General features: G+C 37.1%; 1 protein-coding gene across 2 annotated transcripts in view; it reads left to right on the top strand.

Annotated features, from left to right (window-relative positions):
* Positions 1-8,001: 8,001 nt before the first annotated feature.
* brinp1 (BMP/retinoic acid inducible neural specific 1) overlaps positions 8,002-20,154 on the top strand; it is a 126,325-nt gene continuing 114,172 nt past the window's right edge. The window contains exons 1-2 of one of the 2 annotated variants that reach the window (XM_088435645.1): positions 8,050-8,072; positions 8,157-8,340. The gene's annotated coding sequence lies outside the window, so the exon portion shown is untranslated. Of the gene's footprint in view, positions 8,341-20,154 lie in introns of both variants that reach the window. The other variant, XM_088435644.1, reaches the window with a different exon arrangement.

Genomic DNA, 20,154 nt, shown 5'->3' with positions numbered 1-20,154 from the left:
AGACAAAATGTGAAGTAGTAAAATAGTAGAAAATACACTTCTGTGACACTTGTCAGTTATGTCAAAACTAAACATACAATACTAAAACAATCATGCAACTTTGTGGAAAACATGATGTAATTACATCGGCATTTAGCTGCATGGTGCTCGTTTTCAGAGTTCAGCGCAGCCTCTAGCATAAATTAGCCGCTAGCTAGCAGCACTTGGAACTCTGCATTGGTGGATGGTGATAGTTGTTCGTCCTCTTGAAACGTTTGAACAAGCCAGACAAATGTGTCTTTAAGTTAAGTAGAAACGTGTTGCAGTACTCAGAATCCGCAGGCTACAGGAGATATATATATATATATATATATATATATATATATATATATATATATATATATATATATATAAGGGACTTCAGAGTTAAAGTTAAATCTGGGGAATATTGTTAATATTCTAAAGCATTAAAAAAAAAAATCACAGTTCGGTTCTAATCCTTTAAGTTCCTAATAGATAAAAACGTACATATTTCGGACATCTTTTTCTTCGACTCTTATTTTAATACACCCATTGTATCCTGAGCTTCAAACCGAACCTTTTTAAGTGCCAACATGCACATCCGAACTTTGACAGGTGTTGATACCGCCTGCTGGAGTGATTGATGGTTTGCTCTTGAGAGCATGAAGACGTTGACGCACCCTTCCCACCTCAACTATATGCTTTCGAATCCTTCACGGCAAAAACCTTTTTCGGCGGAGAAATTAAAACCCAATCATATCGAATGTTGTCATAGCCGCCACTCCTTTTAATGTGAATCCAATGATGATGAAGTATCATCGAACACTGGCTCCAAATGAGTGCGGTGTATGAATATGCATGAGCAATAGACTGATATGAAACGCCGCCATCCCTGGGACATTCGACGTGGGCGATAAGCAAAGGCAAATTGTCACATGTCAGCGCCGTCTCCGAGCTCTAATGACTCAGTAATGACACCATTTGTCCATTTAGCCTCATTGGCTTTAATGCTGCGCCTCACTCGCCAGCTTCCTCTGCCAGTCTTGCACAAGTGGACCATTGAGCTTATATGAGCGCAGTGTGTGAAAAACATCATGTACTAACTTATTTTTTGGGCTCATTGAATAGGCTTTCAATGATTTGGGATTTTTGAAAAAAAAAAAGTTTCAGCTATGTTTCAAATACTTCTACAAACCTTACAATAGAAAAATAAACGAGGCAAAAATAAATGAATACAAGTGTAAAAACGGGTTATGACTAAATGCTACTTTTTGTAATAAAACCATCCATTGGAATTGATTAAAAAGACGAGCCTTTTAAAGTAAATGCCTAAATAATTTTGAAGTTTGTAGCTCTTTCTATAAAAATGTTAGTTTACCTTTGAGAATTCCTTAAATAATACTTTGTGCATCTATGTATCTATCTATCTATCTATCTATCTATCTATCTATCTATCTATCTATCTATCTATCTGTCTGTCTGTCTGTCTGTCTGTCTGTCTGTCTGTCTGTCTGTCTGTCTGTCTATCCTTTTTCAATGAATATGATTCTGGGTATAGTTTATAAGAGGTGACTTTTAAAAATCTAAACAGATTCCATTAAACATTTTTACATGAGATATTTGAAAACAGCAACCAACAAATAATGTTCATTATGAATATCATCATTTATACATGAATTATTACCTTTTGTTGACTATAAATTAATCCATTCATGTCATTTTTTACTGATATAGAACACCTCTGAAGATAATAACCATAGTATCCTTTTAAATGCTTGGATTTCACCAGTATATAAATGCTATAAACAAATTTATTGTTTGAGCAGGACTATGTCCACTACCAGTTTTTATTAAAAAAAAAAAAAAAAAAAAAAAAACATCAACGTTGAAATAGTCTCCAGACGACGGAAAGGATTCCGTCAGCCGGAACAGATGGCATTCAATGCACGGAAAATTGTTCACAAATGACTGCATCCATCACCTTAAAGATAGCGTCATTAAAAGTAATCTTGGCCATTTGAATGTGGGGATAAACACAAGAATGTTACGCTTGGACACCAAGTGCTGGATATAAAAGTGATGGAAAACTAGCCGTGCTTGCTCAGCCCTTTTGTAAGTCTATTACATTTAATAGAAATACACTTCGAACGATATGTTGTCCAGATAATGGATGGGTTGATGCCTTTATATGTAAATGAATATCCAAGTTATGTAACGCCTGGAACAAAAACCAAAGAAGTGAAGTGATTTTGTCGATTTGTGGAGGAAGAAGTAGGCGTTTTGACTTGTGAGCTTTAGCGTAGCATTGTGTGCACAAGTCGAGCGACCGCAACAATCTGCTAACATGCACGATCGGCTGTGTGGGTGATGTTCGTCAAAGGGCTTCTTTGCTCGGAAATGAAAATGCAAATGTAATGAAAGTTTACCAGGGGAATGCGTAAATGTGTCCGGATAATGAACGAGTGTCTCGACACTTGTTGAACAACATATTTTCTTTAAACAATGTTTCTATAAGTCACTATACTTTTATTCCCCGTATACTGTCAGAAAGAAGTCAAGTTAAAAACGGCAGCAGCGTTAGCGGCTAGCAGCACTAATCTTCACCATATAGGCTGACGAGAGCCTTTGGGTTACATTGCAATGGCAGTTTAACAAATGGAAATGACTCAAGTGACACAGTTGCCATTCCCACTGATCACTTTTTAATAAACCACAAATATGCTGTTTTAACCAATAAAAATGACTACTGCGGTTTGGATGTCACTTCCTCACATCAAGCAAAGGGGGAGATATTTGTCTAAAATCTCACTAATATTTAAAAGAGTAAAATAGTCTGCTCATATGCATAGTTTAAATTTAATTTAAAAAAATTCTATCTAAAAATATCATACAATTTATTAGTGTATTCTTTTCTCTAACCAAGAAAAACTATTCATTTTGTATTATTACCCAAATTACATATTATTGTATGCAATTTAAAATTTAAGAATTTCACTGTGTGGTATAGTTCTCTAATGTACATGTGACAATAAAAATCTCTGAATCTTTTCAGTAGCATAAATACTATAATATTTGATATCGGATTTTTTTTTTTTTTCCCTGATAGAACCCAAATCTGAGACTTGTATGTTTTAAGAACTAAAAATAATAGTGAATTAATTTTAATCAGAAGTCATTTTCAAATTTTTCAATTGTATTTTTAACTTTATTATTAGCATATATTTAATCATTCCTATATGCAATCTTAACTGACAAAATCTTTGGAACTGTTCTGAAATCTTTTTTTTTTTTCCAGAATTCGTCAACTCATACTTAGCCCAGCAATATTACTAATTTAGATGGAATGTTTGGTGAATAAGAAAAAAAAAGTGAATCTTAACAGATTAGAGCTGCAAACTATTGGTGTTGAACGTATTATATATATATATATATATATATATATATATATATATATATATATATATATATATATATATATATATATATATATATATATATCAATGTGGGTGTATATGCCATATACTAGTGTTTTATATAGGTATCAGATATGAGTGATATTATGAATAGGAAATTGCCACTGACTTTATAAATTAATGAATGAATACATTCCTGAGTGAATTTCTCGCATCAATTAATGAAAAATACATTTTGACCGCCCGAGCTCAACATCTAAGGCTACGTTTTTTTTTTTTTGCCAAGATTAATATGCTACATTTAAAAGCTACTAACATGCATACCATTAAGCAGCTAATTAATGATGAATATGCTTCTCATAAATCACTTACTAGAAATTCATATCCCTGCATGTTCAGCAATACGCTATTAAATCCACATGGTTTTGCATTAAAAAAAGGCAGTATGTGAGACGTGTTCTTATCCGATAGTGGGAATGGATTTGATAAAACTTTAAATGAGTGCCAGTCACGGATAGCATTAACCAACGCTACAAATTCCTGCAATACGAGTTTCATTGATTTTTTTTTTCTTTTTTTTTTCCCCACAGAGGTGTCAAGATGAGAAGAAATTCCTCGCTAATTTGATTACTGAAAGAGCTATTCTTTGAAGTTAAATCTTTGCATATTCTGGGACATTACCATGCTTAACAAACCTAGCAGACTTTGAAGAATTTGCATTCAAATACTTCACAATGCCATATTAGTCTATATGTGTGTGCGTATATGTGGGACAATAGGTCTCAGTGGTCCAATACATTTCTTAAGTACTGTGAGCTATTCTGCGAGCCGACATTTTAGATCAGGGGTGGGCAACCTACAACCCCGTGGGCGATATAAGACCCCCATATGTGCTATTAATCAAGCAGGGGATAAAAGTCATCATATATTCTCACTTTAGTATAGCTTTGACAGAAAAAAAAGTCTTCAAACCTCGCTTTTAAGGATATCCAAAGGCTGGGCTCACACTGCACGGTTCAAGTGATGCAATTCCCATTTATTGTCAAGTGTCGCAATTGGGTTATACGCCACGGCAGCGTGAAGAGGAAAGAAAAACATAGAAGCAGATATCTCAATTATAGAATTGACATGTATGTGGCACGCGTCAATATGAGATAAGTGGCTGCGGTGCAAAGGCGCTGATTGCTTATCCCGTCAGTGTGAATTTGACGTCATCGAAATCACGGATTGGGAACGAGTTCACATCCTTGAGTTCACAACAGAAAACCATTTTAAAAACAACCACTGTGAATGTTACCTCCTGTAAAAGGATGGCTTGTTTAAAAATGAGGTAACTATGCTACATAATTGAAGTTTGAACATGAGTAAAATGATATCAGGTGGCAGTCTGTAAAGTAATTTGGAGGACACTCGAATTCAAATCAAGATTGATTATTCATGCATTATTGTTTACTTCTTGGATGCATGTTAAGTTAGAGCATAAACCTTTTGTGTGTATGCATTCGGGTTGTTTTACGTCAGTGTAAACAATGCCATGTGTGATATGTTGCTCTAGAATTTGATTTGGAAAGTCTTTGAAGGTTCAAGTGATTCAAGTGGTTCAAGTGATTTGTTCACAAGTTTTTTTCAGTACTTTCAATTAGGTATGCCCTGATACCAATCACGTCATTTTAAAACGAGCCTAATCACTGACTGACTGACTAACTAACCGTATTTTCTACTAATTCTCTACTAATTAACTAATTTACCACTGTGATGACACCCATTGGTTAGTTTCTAGTTTTATAACTAACTGACTGCATTCTGTATAAATTAGCTAACTAACCACTGTGATGTTAATAGTAAATACAAAATAGTTTTCAGTTATACAACCTACTAGTCATAATGTGTAGTTATATTACCTTTAACTATATAATAAACAGTACATTTTGTTTAACCAAACTCACACACTCACTCATTCACTCGCTCACTGTGACCTCTAGTAATAGCTAAATAAGTAACCACTTTGGTGATAACCATTAATTAGTTTTAATTAACTAACTAACTACTGACCTGAATGCTCAGCAACACTTGAAATTTGATTTCAGGACCAAGGACAGCAACAAATAACACTTTGCCATATATGCTAAAAATTGAACAATAATACAATTTTGATTTTGAAAAAATCACAAAAATCTCAAAATCAGAACCTGAAATCTACCATCAGTTTTTGATTCTGGTGTACCTAATGTTGTGACATGAGGGCTGAGCAACACTCGAAATTTGACTTCAGCACCTAGGACAGCAACAAGTCTTTTTTTTCTTTTTTTTTCTCGTACTCCCTCTTGACTTCCTACTCAGTGCGCGCCTTGTTAAAGTGTGTCATGTTCAGACGTTCTCGCTCGCATTGCTGCAAAAGTCCACACAGCCCACGCGTGTCACAGGAGTGTGACTCCTACCCGCCTCCTCAACATCTCACACCTTCTGCTTTCTGGATCTCTAATTAGTGATCCACACGCCGCGACCTCTTGACGTCTTGAAGCGACTTGGACCAATATTTTCAGCGAAAAAACTGACGTGAATGTAAAAAAATAAATGTACTTTAGCATCATAGCACACATCTCGAGTTTTTAGCCAGTGTCAAAGAAATCCGGATTTGTTAGTGTTTTTTTTTTTTTAATACCAAAATGGCTTTTCATGAGGACCTTCTGTAACTGTGTGAGTCGGTCCACCTGTTTGTGATGCTACATTAGCTTCTGATGCTAGCTGCTTTGAAAGAACACTTAAAGCATTTTAGGGACAAAAAACATTTGAAAAGGACTTTCTGTCAATGGCATGAATAAAATGTTGAGCTAAGAGCTATTAGACAAAAATAAACACAGGATAAACATGTTGACTGCTATGTTAGCGCCACTTGCTAATCACTAGTGTTTTTGATGATTGTATATTCTGTGATGGGTGTACATTTTTTTAATGCATTTGTTTATTTTGTGCTTTCATTACACTAGCTTCTCATGCTAACGCCAGCAGGGTCTAATTTAAATAATCCTCTTCATTTATTAATATCTATTACATACTTATAATAAACTTGCTAGTTAGCTTGATAGGACCCCAATTAGTCCGATCGGTATTAAATTGCAGACTACCTGCCGATCTGATCCAGCCTATCAGATCTTGGTTAGACTTAACAAGGTACTAGCTAACTTAACCGCCCTGTGTAATGACCATGAGTTTGCAAAAAAACAAAACAAAACAAAACAAAACATAAAACCTAATTCTATGACTGTTACCCTAGATTTGAGTCGATCTCTTGGTACTGTTTATCAAGAGGAAGCACCAAGTGAACATACAGACATCAGCTTTTTTTTTTTTTTTTTGCTAGCTGTTAGCTTGTTAGCTAAGACTTTGATTCGGATCTTAACTTTCATTTTAAACCATCTGTTAGGTCTCTTTGACAAAAAAGAACAGTGAGGATGTTGAAGCTGCACCAGAATGGTTTGCTTACATATGATAATCACATCATCAAAACATAACATGTGCGTGTGTGTGTGTGTGTGTTTGTTTGTGATTTTACATTACATTAACTTTGTCAATGCCAGATATTTTCTGATGCTAAAGTAATTTTTTTCAGGAAAAAAGGTAAAATAAGTCAATGGTATTAAATGTCCAACATACAAAATATCTGACAATCCAATTCAGCCAGTCAGTTCTTGGTAATTCTAATAGCTAATTGCTAATTTATAGAGCTCTCAGCCAGTGTATGTATTGACCTCCAATTTGCAAAACAAAACAATTTCTATGACTGATGTTCTTCATTTGGGTCCATTTCTGCTTTGTTTACCAGGAGGCGCCAAGTGAACATACAGACATCAGCTTTTTTATAATTGTTTATTGATTGAATATTTAATATTTCTCAGCAATAAATGTTTCAGTTGTTCAAAACTGTTTCTAGTTTAAATTTGGATTAGCGTTTTTTTATTTTTATACACTTTGGCGTTTTATTTCAAACTAAACTGTAACTTGTATAAAACCTTCAAAAAGTAAAGATATTTTTTGAAAGACGATTATAGATTTTTCTTTTTTTAATGTTAAAAAGGATGCAATCTTAGGTTTAATATACTTACACAAATAATCTAGATACTGATCTCATTTATAGTCACCACGGTGAGTGGGGGAGCACAAAATGTTTTCACTTTCTGGCACTGATGTACATTACCTCTCTTTCAATGCAAGATATTTTCCGAAACTCCCTTATTTGAATATGTCGGAGGAAGAAAAATACTCAGCAAAGATGTGTTTTTGGCAGTGAATGCTTTTTCATTTACCTGCGACAATATCGAAAGCATAATAGGACACATAGTTGCAACTTAAAGTCCGCAGAATATTCCTAATATAACAAATGTAACTCTAACTATGTAAGTATTTTCAACGGTAAGGTTCTTGTCCTCATCCACCCTAAGCAGCCGCCCCTCCCCTCGGTTACCTCATCCGGTCCGCAAACCCCACCACCCTTCTTCTTTGCCGTCTGCATGGACCCTCCCCCTTTTTTCTCGCCTCCAGTCTGAGCATCACAGCCTCCTCTCCCTCCCACCCTTCACATCACACGCGCACACACCTTCTCCAACCGCAAAGCCCGCCGCTGTGTGACAGGAAGCCACAGGAACGATATAGACCCAGCGAGTAACGCATACACACACACACACACACTGAGAGAGCTCCTTCCTGACGGACTTTCTTCTTCTTCTCATTCTGTGTGCACTATAGCGACCCAGCCTGGATTTCATCCCCCCCGAGCATGAAAAGGATTGCCAGGATTGCCCAATTAGCCGCAATCCAGCATCAGCAGCAGAAGAATCGCCATCGCCGAGCGCCGGATGCTCCAGCAGAAGTTGTTGGCCGCGCAAGTCACACGGGGGGGCTGAGACTCGGAGGGGAGCGTCTGATTTAGGTGAGTGCCTGTGCGTGTGCCTACGTGCTCCTTATATGCATACATACGTGCGTCGTCAGCATTGTTATTGTGGAGTGCAGTGAGCCTTTTTTAGATATTTGGTGCAAACGACTTGCTTGTGTCCATGCTTCTAGGACGGATTTTCACTCGCCACACATGTGCCACATCTCTGTTTTTGGACATAAAAAAGCATGCTTTTGTAAACCATATATATATATATATATATATATATATATATATATATATATATATATATATATATATATATATATATAGATGTATATATATATAGATGTATATGTATATGTATATATGTATATGTATATATGTATATGTATGTTGTATTTACTGTATACATGAAACCGGTATGTGTGTGTTTGTTTGTACTTGTTTTTATCATCACATGGGTGCATGTACATAAAACAGAGCAAGGGTATTTTTGATCAATACAGACTCTCCTAGTTCAGAGTGAGGGTTAACATTCTGCTTTCCATTCAAATGAATTCAAGAGTCAAATCCAACCTAAAAACATAAGAGAAACGCACAGCTTTTTTTCAGGTATTTTTAAATCAAACAAAACAAGCTCACAAAAGCCATTTGAACTATAACCCAGCACACCAGAAGAAAGTTGTCTCACCTAAAAGTTTACCTTGATCGTGCTGTTCCACCAGCTCACTGCGAGGGGAGCTCATGCTCTTTTCCACTAAAGGTGTCAGGAATCTGGCCCGAGGCGAGATGGCTGCTAATGATCCCCCGATATCAACTCCACAGAATCGGTTTCTGTTGGGAAAAATGGGTCCCCGGAGCGATTCCAGACTGGAGTTGCCCTCCCTCCCTCTTCTTTTTCATGTCGCATGAGACGGCATTATATTTACACCAGAGCAAATACATCCTGTGATTATTATTTGGCCTCCCTGCAGCTGAGAAGCGGCCGCCTTTTAGTCGCAATGCCTGGTTCGATCTGGTGGCCTTTCCATTTGCAAAGCGCCGTAATCGTGTTCACAAGGATCCCCGTGTCACGAAAATGCCAGCGTGAGCTCCAAGCTTTATTTGGGTCTTGGCTTTTAGATGACCCAGTGGAGATGGTTTCTTTCAAGGAATCTTGTCAGGGCTGGTCAGTGGCGATTTCCACAGTTGGAACAGTTGGATCAAAAAAAAAGTACAATTTGGCTCAAAAAACCACTGCCCGATATTTTGGGCCATTTGACTCAACTTTTGGGTTATTTTGCACCCCCTTTCTCCTCTCCTTCCCCCAAATAAGTTGTTTTGAACAAGTCAATCAACATTTATTTTTACATTTACAATTGCCATTATAGTTCATTTCTTTTTACATTTACAGTTGTCATAATAGCAACGCCAATAATAATATTAATAACAACAACCGGAACAGAACCAACTTGGATCACATTGACACCAATACACCTGCCGTGCATGTTTTTAGAGTGTGGGAGGAAGTCGGAGAACCCACGTAGGCTTGGGGAAAACATGCAAACTCCACACAGGAAGGCCGAAGCGAGGTGCCACCACTTGATAAGTCGTTGGTGGGGAAAAAAATACTACTATGATTCATCTCAGTACAAAAGAAACCAAACATAAATAACTGACCTAGAATTTTACCCGTTAAAACCAGTTTGGTTAAATATAACCAAATTATGAGTGAAAAAAATTGCTGAATCAATATTTGAGTCAATTTGACCCTGCCATTTCGGTTGTTTTATACGAAACAACACATTTTTTAGGAGGTCTTGTACAAATTAATTCATTTTTGGGTCGGTCTTTTCTTGACCCCAAATTGTTTTTAAAGTGTGAAAAAAAAACATTCAAGTGACCGACCTAGCTCCAATTCAAATTTGGAACTTGCCTTGCTGTTGAATATCAAAAATGGTTCCTCAAGAGATTTTATGTTTAGCGAAATTGATGTTGCCAATTGGCAACTGGCTCTCGGGAAATAACAAAAACAAACAACAATTTGGACCTACTAGCAAATGGAGAAATTGACCACCTCAGAGTGGCGTCCCCTGGTGGCCAAAATTGCAAGCAAGTGCCAAGTTTTACTGGCCCAAACAAAATCAGCAATCTCCTTGATTAAAAAGAAATAAAATAAAAAAAACCCTTATAAAAATTCATAATTATCTATGTGGGTGTAGTCTCAGTGGCTCAGACCCTGATAATTTCTCTCGGATGTGAGCAGTGTTAAAAAATGTCTTGTCAGCTGCATTTTTTGGACCAGAAGACAGAAAAACATCAGGGTCACTTAATGACATACAAGAACTGGGGGGGTGGGTGCTGGCGCAGCTGAGTCAATGAAGACATCTCAGCAAGGAATTAGTCATACCCTGGTCTCATTTTAATCGTTTTTTGTGGTTGGAAATGATGGGTAAAAAGGACCTTTTAAAATGCTGTTTTTTGACAGCGTAATAGCTGGTTTAAATTTTAGTAATAGCAGTGGTGTCATTTTTGTTGTGGGTAAAGGTCAAAGTTAGCGAGAAAGTTGTCTTTAAATTGCCTTTTTTTTTTCCCGTCTTTTTTTTTTTTTCCCCTTTACAATATTGTTAGGGCTAGCTGCTTTCCCTAAGCGCATGAGTTTAATTGGGTAGCTCTACCATGATTAGACCCACAAAAAAAGACAGGAAGTGTTGCATTTTTTTTTTTTTTTAATGTGATATGTTAAACTCATAATGGGCATTTCCAATGGGAGATTTACAGGAAAAAAAATGTCTTAAACCTGTGTTACAATCACAAACTATACTGTATATACATAGAACATTGCCATTCTGTGTAGGGATGATGTCTTTTCTACAACTTTTTTTTCTGATATGATACCAATATAAAAACAAAGCATGATTTGATGTTTAAAAAAAATACTGTTGGCAACAGAAAATGCAGTCTTCAAAAAAAGCTAACTGCTTGTATGTGAGTGCCAGTATAAAAGATTTTACATGTGGCCCAACATAATCCAATGCTTCTTTTTTGGTTGGTATGGGACCAATATCTGATATCAATATCTGATCAGTAAAATCGGAACGTGAAACCTCTAATTTAATGAAATTTGTAGAAAAAAATAGCTGTCATTTTTTTGTAGAGCTGAATTTAGCATCAAAAGTATGAGTGGTATCGGTACATGGTATCAGAATTGGTGACCACTGGAGTGGAGTACTCAAACTGCAATCTGTTTGGCAAAAAATTGTATCAGACATCAATAGTAAAGAGTTGTGTTTGTAGGAAAGTCACATTTCAATTTTTTTTACGTTAAATCCTATTTCAAAATCGTATTTTTCCTTTTCATTCGACAGTGGCAATAGTTTTAATTATCCGGCGCAGAACTTTGTCATACTTTCCCATGTCATTACCAGCCAGAGGGTTAGACATAAAAACCTAGCTTGAACTACAAATTCGTCCAGCCTGTGAATAATTTGAGCGCGTGAAGAATCTCAGTCTGGTAGCTAATTGCAGCTATGCGCGCCATTCAAGTAAAAAGGCGGTTTGAAAACTGAAGTCTGCGCCGAGCCTTTTGGGAGCCCGGGCGAGCGCGGGAAATTATCACAATAGAGACATTTTATTTTTATAAATTTTTGAGACTTCCACAGTGCTCAATTGCTCCTCTGAAGAGTCAGATATGGTCCCTGTCTCTCCCTGGCTCACTTTCTGCAGCTATACCCTTGTTCATTCTCCCTTCAAAGTAGGCGACACCTCTTTGAGAGCCACATTTGCATTCGTTCCAGCTGCCCCCCAAGCCCCAAAATGAACAATGAACTTGCAGTAGAAACACTTGCAATTTGTTACGTGCTACAACAAAGGCCATCTATCCAAAAGCTGTTTTTCTTCTTTCTATATACATGAGCAATGACGTTCCCAGCTGGAATGCCGCCTGTGTGAGACCCCCCTTTGGCGCTTCCATACCCGCCAACAAACAAACATACTGATGAAAAAAACGCACTGGAGTGGACTTGCATTGTAAAATGGATTAAATTAAGCTATATAACAACAGGAAGGAATAATTGGAATTAGGAAATAAAAGTCTTGCACTTCATAAATCAAAATAAACACAAATAAACCTAATTATAATAAATTCCCAATAACAACGTTTTTATGTTGAATTAGAGTACTGAATGCATTATTGGATATGCTTAATCACCTTTAAAAGTTGTATAGGAAGTAGTCTGGAATTTCAAAATTGTCGCCAAAATAATATCCAACAAGTAACTTGAACATGCCAGTTACTGCAAAATTAACAGTAATAAAACACATAATTAGCTCCAACTATTGATGAACGATTTTTGAGAGCATTTTTGCCACAGTGGCAGTTGGAATTTGATCAATTCACCATGTGTTTTTTTCTGTTTCCATCCATTCCATAATAATCATAAATGGCCACGGGATATGCACCTGCATGTCAATACAAAATGGCATCATGGAAAAAAAAACATGACACTTTCAGCACGTAGCCTGCAGATATACACATTCAAATGTTTTTGGAAGAATGTTTAAACATATTTTGTTTTTAAACATATTTTGGAACATATTTGCAGGCAGGTTGAAACGCATTTGCAACTACGACTAAACGTACTAGCCAAACACGTCTCAATTTATGTTAAATGTTAAAACATTAGCATTATTTCTCATAGTGCCCCAGGGTATGGGGTACAAAACAGGGCATTATGGAAAAAAAGTTTTTAGCATGCAGCTGTAGGATAGATTGTGTGACATCACCTGTTTCATTCCTGCGACTTTTTCATTATCACACAATTCAGCAATTCAATTGAGTTGCTTTATGTTCCAATAGATTTGCTTTTAATTTGAAAACATCATTCTGTTCCTGTCAACCAATCAAGATAAATGATAAAGCTTATTCAATAAATGTGAATTAACATCAGACCTTCTGGTCTTGATTGTTATCCAGCTGAACTTGATAAGATCACAAGACTTTCGTTATTAAGCTAAAGCCTTTACATGTTTGAGATTTGATTGAATAGAGACTATTTATTCTATATACAGCCCATAGTTGCAATCATAATTTCAAATGCAGAACGACTAAGGAGGTTGTAATTTGGCCCTGATTATACAGATGATTCAGTAATATCAACTCACTTGCCAATTAATTAGAGATGTAAAAATAATGCCATTAATCCTTCCTTCATGAGGCTTTCCATCATTTTTTTTCTCCCCCTTTAATGAAACGTTTCCAGAGAGGTGTGTGGTTGTTTTAATTCCTACTTTGGGAGCTGTAATTTGCCGGTGATCTTGAATTGAATTATATAAATTACAGTGATGATATACTACTACTTCTGAAGATAAATATCTCGATTTTCACAGGCGCTGCTCTGTGCAACTAAGTATCTTCATATTAATATTTCACATAATCTCTCATAACTCCGCACATTTAAAAAAAAAGAAAAAGAAAAAACTGTACAGTTATGAAATTAAAACGGGATTTCCAGGAACACCAAAATGGATGTTGTGTGCCAGAGATAAATCGTTATCTGTCACAGCTTGTGAACACGTGAGCCCAAACGAACAACTCGGGAGGCAGAAATGAGAATGGGAGAGGATTTATTGGCAGCCTGAAGAGGCGCTAATGTTTGCGGGCGATGAGAGAGGAAGAGGCTTTAACCAAGTCAGGTGGAAATGTTATAAGAATAATAACTGTATTATATAGTGAGGGTGCGTATACTGTATCTATATAAAGTATATTAGTACGGCTAACGTACTCACTTTTGAGAAACATTGCAATAAATATTCAATCCTGAATTGCCACCGTGCTAACTTAGACACAGCAATCTAAAGAAGGGTTTTCATTTTACCGTATTTTCCGCACTATAAGGTGCACCGGTTCATAAGGCGCACCCTCATTTAATGACATATTTTAAAACTTTTTCCATATATAAGGCGCACCGGATTATAAGGCGCAACCTCAATTGATGACATATTTTAAAACTTTTTAAATCACAATATAGTAATACTCAGAGTAATAACAATAATAACTCAAATAATAATGCTAAACTCTCGATAACATAATAACTCAATGTCAATATGTCCAACCTTGTTCAACTGTAAACACATGAAAGAAACAAATAAAGCTTACTTTATCAGTTGATTCCCCATCTACGAATCCAAATCTCAATATTGATCCATATAAGGCGCAGCTGATTATAAGGCGCACCATCAGCTTTTTAAAAAAAATAAGGCTTTTAGGTGTGCCTCATAGTGCGGAAAATACGGTAATTTAAAATCATTCATTTCAACTTTGAGGAAAACAGCAGAACTCAGGGTAATTTTTTCTTTTTTTTTTGCCTTTATTAAACTTTTCCACCCAAGCTATGTCTGTAATACTAGCTAGCTTAGCGCAAAGCTAAAAAAAGTAGGGCTTCTCGTTGTGGTCCTTGTTTCATGCTAGCACGGCATGAGCGGCCAATTACTAGACAAACTGTCTAGATGACCTTCATTGACTGATTGTTTAACAGTTTATGCAGCGACAATAGCGCTCATTGTCCGGCTAAATATTCCAAAATGTACACAAACATTCCACCTTTTTAATGTATTATGTGATCACAGATTAAGTTACTTGTCCAGCTTTATTGCTAACACACACACTCACGATAAAATAGATATCTATATTTTTTCCCACAAGTTGCATGCACTGTTTCTTCAGTGTATTATTGCTAAGCACCTGCACCGCTACCACATTGACATCTTCGCCAAGCATTCATGTCGTTTATTCGGTGCATGTTGAGAGAGGCTGCGGTGGGAAAAAAAAACAAACAAAAAACTGCTACAGCGCACATTAAATGACAGTGAAATGTGTTATTTCCGTGAGTGTTTCTCTCAATGGGCGCGCCTTTAGCACATCTGGAATTGAACTTTGGAGCTCAGTAACTACATCCTGTCACAGCTAACCTGCGGGGAGCATTGATTGCATAGCAATTAATGCACATTTGTGTTCAGCAAATGTTACTGCCTTGCCTGTTGCTATGGTGATAGCGACCACATTTTCTCATACATCTCTACTTTTATTTTAACTTTATCATTTGGTGTGAATTTTGCTTTTAGGAATCAATCATTAACGAGGAAAAAAGACTTGACAATGGACACCCGTTTGTTTCTGCTCATTTAGCTCCACTCATGTTAGTTTTTTTTTTTTTTATTTTGCATGTAAATGTTAACAGGACGTGTTTGGAAGGCAAACATCACCTGAGGGCTCTGGCATTATTGCATTTAAACAAGACTTGCTTCAGGGTGAGGACTTTAATTGAAAGCTACAAAAATTATTATTATTTAGATGATGATTTAAACTATTCAACCATGGATATAGCATGATTATGAAATGTGGAAAAAAATTACATGCCTAACATAAAAAAAAACAATAATTAAAAAAAATGCAGTACCAGTCAAAAGTTTGGAAACACCTTCAGTTTTTCCATATTGTCCTACATTATAGATTTACATTGGGGTTAAAATATTATATATATATATATATATATATATATATATATATATATATATATATATTTTATTTGTGTGAAAAACGACCCAATAATTGGTGTTTTTCGACCTATTTTTCTGGGTTGTCTTCCACAAAATGCAATTTTTTAGGTTGTCTTGGACAAAATGGCTAATTTTGGGGGGGTGTTTTGAAGAAAAATATTTACAAAGTTGGGTCAATTATATTCATTATTATTATATTTCATTCTATATATTGTGTCATCACTTTTTTAACTCATTTGTTTTTTCATACCTGTGGTTATTTTTTGCTGTTTTTAGAATGTAATTAAGCCATTGACACTACGAAAAAATATTGATGGAATTATTTGGTAAGAAAAAAAAAACAGTTAAAACAGATTTCGTCATTTCGATTCTTCAAAACGAACATCTTTTTCCTAGCTTTGCTTTTCCTCACTTCACTGCTGCGTAATGTCAATTGTGACTAGCTTGGAATTCTTGATCTCTTAATGACTGCATTTGAATTTGAATTAGTTTCCTTTTTTTTGACTGGTCCAGTTTACTTGGTAGTCTCGATTGTATTGTAAATATGTTGAATTGGTCGTGACCATTTTTCAGTCAAGTAAACTAAAGACTGTCAATTTGTCCATCCACCATGCCTCTTGCCCAAAGTCAGCCGGGTTGGACTCCAGCTCACACACAACCCTAATGAGGACAAGAAATATGCGCTCCATCTACATAATTTAAAACCGAACGATAAAAGTTGGTTTACTTACACGAGGGTGAGGTCAGCCATCAGCATGGCTTCTGCGAAAAAAGGATTCAGCCTTGAATATTTAGCTATAGAACTTGAGGCTGGGGATGGAGAAATTGCGGACTGCAATGAATTATAAATGTGGTGCGGCAAATTTACGAGACAGGTTCAGGACTTAACGCAAGATTATAAAAACATTTTTAAGTCGCACTGAGCCCTTAATTTAAAACGGCCCCCTGCTGAACTCTTCCCTTTTTTTCTCTCCATGAACATTCTCTGTGCCAAGGTTAGAGTGTCACACAGGAAATATAATTTGAGTTGTCCGCTACTATCCTCAGTCGTGTTTCCTGGAGGTCCAATTTTTTTTCGCCACATGGAGCACCGACGATTCCATGCAAGTGTTAATTCCGTGTATTATATGAGGTGCAATTTTGAGGTGATCATTCGCACACAAAATCGAAAAAAAACCTGCAGTCATCTCTTGGTTCAGAGTCTAAGCAAACAGCTAACGGAGACTAAGTGCTGCAGTGGGCTCTGGCCTGGATAAAGTGACACAAAAATAGCCGGCATATTGGTAAAAATGCAAAGTCATGCCTTTGCACAGGCTCTTAGGGAAGTAGCAGAAAAACAACAACGACTCCTGAATAAATGAGCATGTTTCTACAAAAGCTCAGGGCACAGCAATGTTGGCTCAGCTAGTTGCGACTGCAATGCATGAGAAAGATGAAGTAGACATTATCATGCTAATGCCAGCTGTACTTGACTGCTCGCCTTGGTTCCACTTCAAAGTAAAATACACCCCCACAATTTGACCGGCTGCAAAAAGCAGAAAAATACATCAATGAATAATAAAATACACAAGAAATGTCCCGATTTACGCAGCCACCTAAAATGGTTATAATTTCAACTGCAAATATACGAAAAACTACCGGTATGTCGTATTTTAAATTCATCTCACATTAGCCTTGGAATCAATGGCTTGCATTTGCTTTTGAAAACATGCACAGAAACTGAGAGTGCCGCCTTTGAAATGCGTAAAGATGTCAAGCAAAAACAATTGTTAGCTTGAGCTATTTTGACAGCCGCTGGGATCTTGTGTCATCTTTGGGTGCTACGGAAAGAGCAAAAATGCAAATAGCCAAGGATAGGTTCCATGGAAAAATACATGCAAATTAGGGAATTTGTGAATAGCAAAAAAGCACAGTTCACTGTGGTATAATAAGCTGCAAAACCCACAATACATTAAAGGCATCGCATTGGAACAGTGAAGGCCAGCTAGTGTCTACTCAAGTTACTTCTCAGGAAGGAGAATTTTTCGCGCCATATAATATGACAGTATCCAGAGCTGATCTAAGATATCAAACACTATGTTAACGCGTGCTAGCATTAGCTAACAATTGCTGATTTAAGCACTGCATGTGCCACATAGCCAAATCTATAATGACTGACAAGCTCAGCTTTTATTGGTTTACTCGAACCGTTTTCATACCCAGGAGTTGAACACAACTAAAACAAATAAACTGTATGGACAACGGGAATAAACTCCATGGGGTATTCTGGCGAAATCATATCAGACATCTTATTGAGATACCGCAAACATGTAGTTCATCAGTCGTTTGCTGATTATTTTGACCATGTGAAGATATTTATTCGATTGATCGTTCTTTGCCAAATGAGAGTACACACACGATAAGTAAGGTATAGCCATCTATCTGTTTTTGCTTCTCTTGTTGTTATACGCAGGTTAGCGGGAGCTAATTGGTTTTCTACAATAGTTACATTGTGGCAGGATATTTGGATTCTGGTGGTTGGGGGAAAATAGTAGTGATGGGAATTTTTTTTTTTTTTACTCCTCTAGGTGATACGCTTGGTTTAAAAATAAACACTACTACAGTGGAAATGAAGTAAATTACCCCTCCTTTTTTGAACCTACAATGCCTTCTAGAGGAATCAAATATCACTAGTGCTTCATGAAGCTTTTGTGGTGCATCAAAATCCATCCATCCATTGGTTGCCACAGGGACAAACAACCATTCATGCACCCAATCGCACCTAATGACAATTTAGAGCATTCAATACACCTACCATGCATGATTTTAGAATGTGGGAGGAAGCCTAGGTAAAACCCACCAGAGCATGCAAACTCCATACAATTAAACCGAAGCGAGATGCGATTGAACTCTGAACTGTGAGGCGTGCACGCTAACCACTATTCCTCCGCGCTGCCATCACTAGAAAACTCACAAAAGCTCAAGGGAAAATAATTTAAACCCTGAAAGACTCGTCTACTGTGCTGCCCCAAGTATTAGCCATGAGAAGCTCATTGATGAATGAATAACAAGTCTCTCAATAGGTAGCTTGTTATACAGTGTTTTTTTGTTGAAAGCCTCTTGAGGTTTGTCGCAGTGCAAGCACCTCATGCTGTCGGACAGCATTCACCTTGGAGTTCCATCCGCGGCTGCTGAGGCAACTAAAAAACAATCACAGGGCTCCGGTCTTGGCAAAGCATCGCGCACGTGCAGCACTCAGCATAAAGATGGAAAAAAAAAAAAAGAGAAAAGACCCACTGCGCTTTGTTGTGCAGCCACTACCGGTTATACAACAGTGTCAGGATGTCGAGGCAGGGCTGTTCCCGAATGTTCAGAGGGGTGTAGTGTCGGCGAGATTTGTCGCGGCGCGAGCTGCTTTTTGCGAGAGGCGGCCCGGCTCGGGTACGGCGCGGCCTCACTTCAAAAGAGTCGGCAATTGGAAGGTGAATAAAAGCCGGTCAATTGGCCCTGAATTCCCTCAACTAAACTGCAATATCAGCACTGCCAAGGAAGTAGCCGGCTAGGACCATTTTCGGCTTAAATCACTCAGCCCTGCACACTGACACAGAGGCCAGGCGGACGGGGAGGAAGGAGGAAGTGTGCTGGTTTTATCAGTAATTATAGGAACGCTATTTTCTCCTGTCAGGAAGCGGAGTAGCCATTCTTTAATCTTGACACATGGTCATCATGTAGCACACCTATTACAAGTCCAAAGTGTTTGAATTGTATTGCAGGGGAAATTGGGGTGACAGAGATGGAATGTGTTGGGGGATACATGAGCCTGAAGGAGAAATGGAAGTTGACAAAGGATAAAAGTTGAGTGCAATTATATGACTTCAAAACCCCACTGGCCTTGTGCAATGATTTTTAAGGGGAATGTGTGGGACCTCTGGCACGTTCTTCTAAAATCCCAAAGGTGAGCCTTGGACAGCCGGACAAAAATAAAAGACAAATGGATGCTTCTCTTTTTCCCATCAGGAAAAAAAAAAAATCCATACAAATGATCTCAAACTTTAGTCTGAACTTAAAGGGACACTGTGTAAGATTTAGACCGTTTTACATGAAAAAGGATTCAATCGAATGATTAGAAATGTCAAAAACTTATGCCAAAAAATAAATGCGTTTTTAACGACCAGCAGTATGTTTGAAATATAATCGTAGGTCTAGTTATAAAATAATACTGCGTGGGGGGTGGCACTTCTCCGGAGGCTCCCGTGTTTGTAATAGCTTCAGAATCAAACCTGTTTAAAATTTCCTTGTGACAAGTTAAACACATTACGACCGCTTTGGAATGTCCGAAGAATGTCTTGAAAG

Source organism: Hippichthys cyanospilos, chromosome 15 (genome assembly GCF_059441005.1).
Source record: "Hippichthys cyanospilos isolate Australia breed blue-spotted pipefish chromosome 15, RoL_Hcya_1.0, whole genome shotgun sequence".
Classification (NCBI taxonomy): domain Eukaryota; kingdom Metazoa; phylum Chordata; class Actinopteri; order Syngnathiformes; family Syngnathidae; genus Hippichthys; species Hippichthys cyanospilos.
Note: the sequence above shows the minus strand (reverse complement) of the source record. Positions and strands in the feature narration are given on the sequence as shown.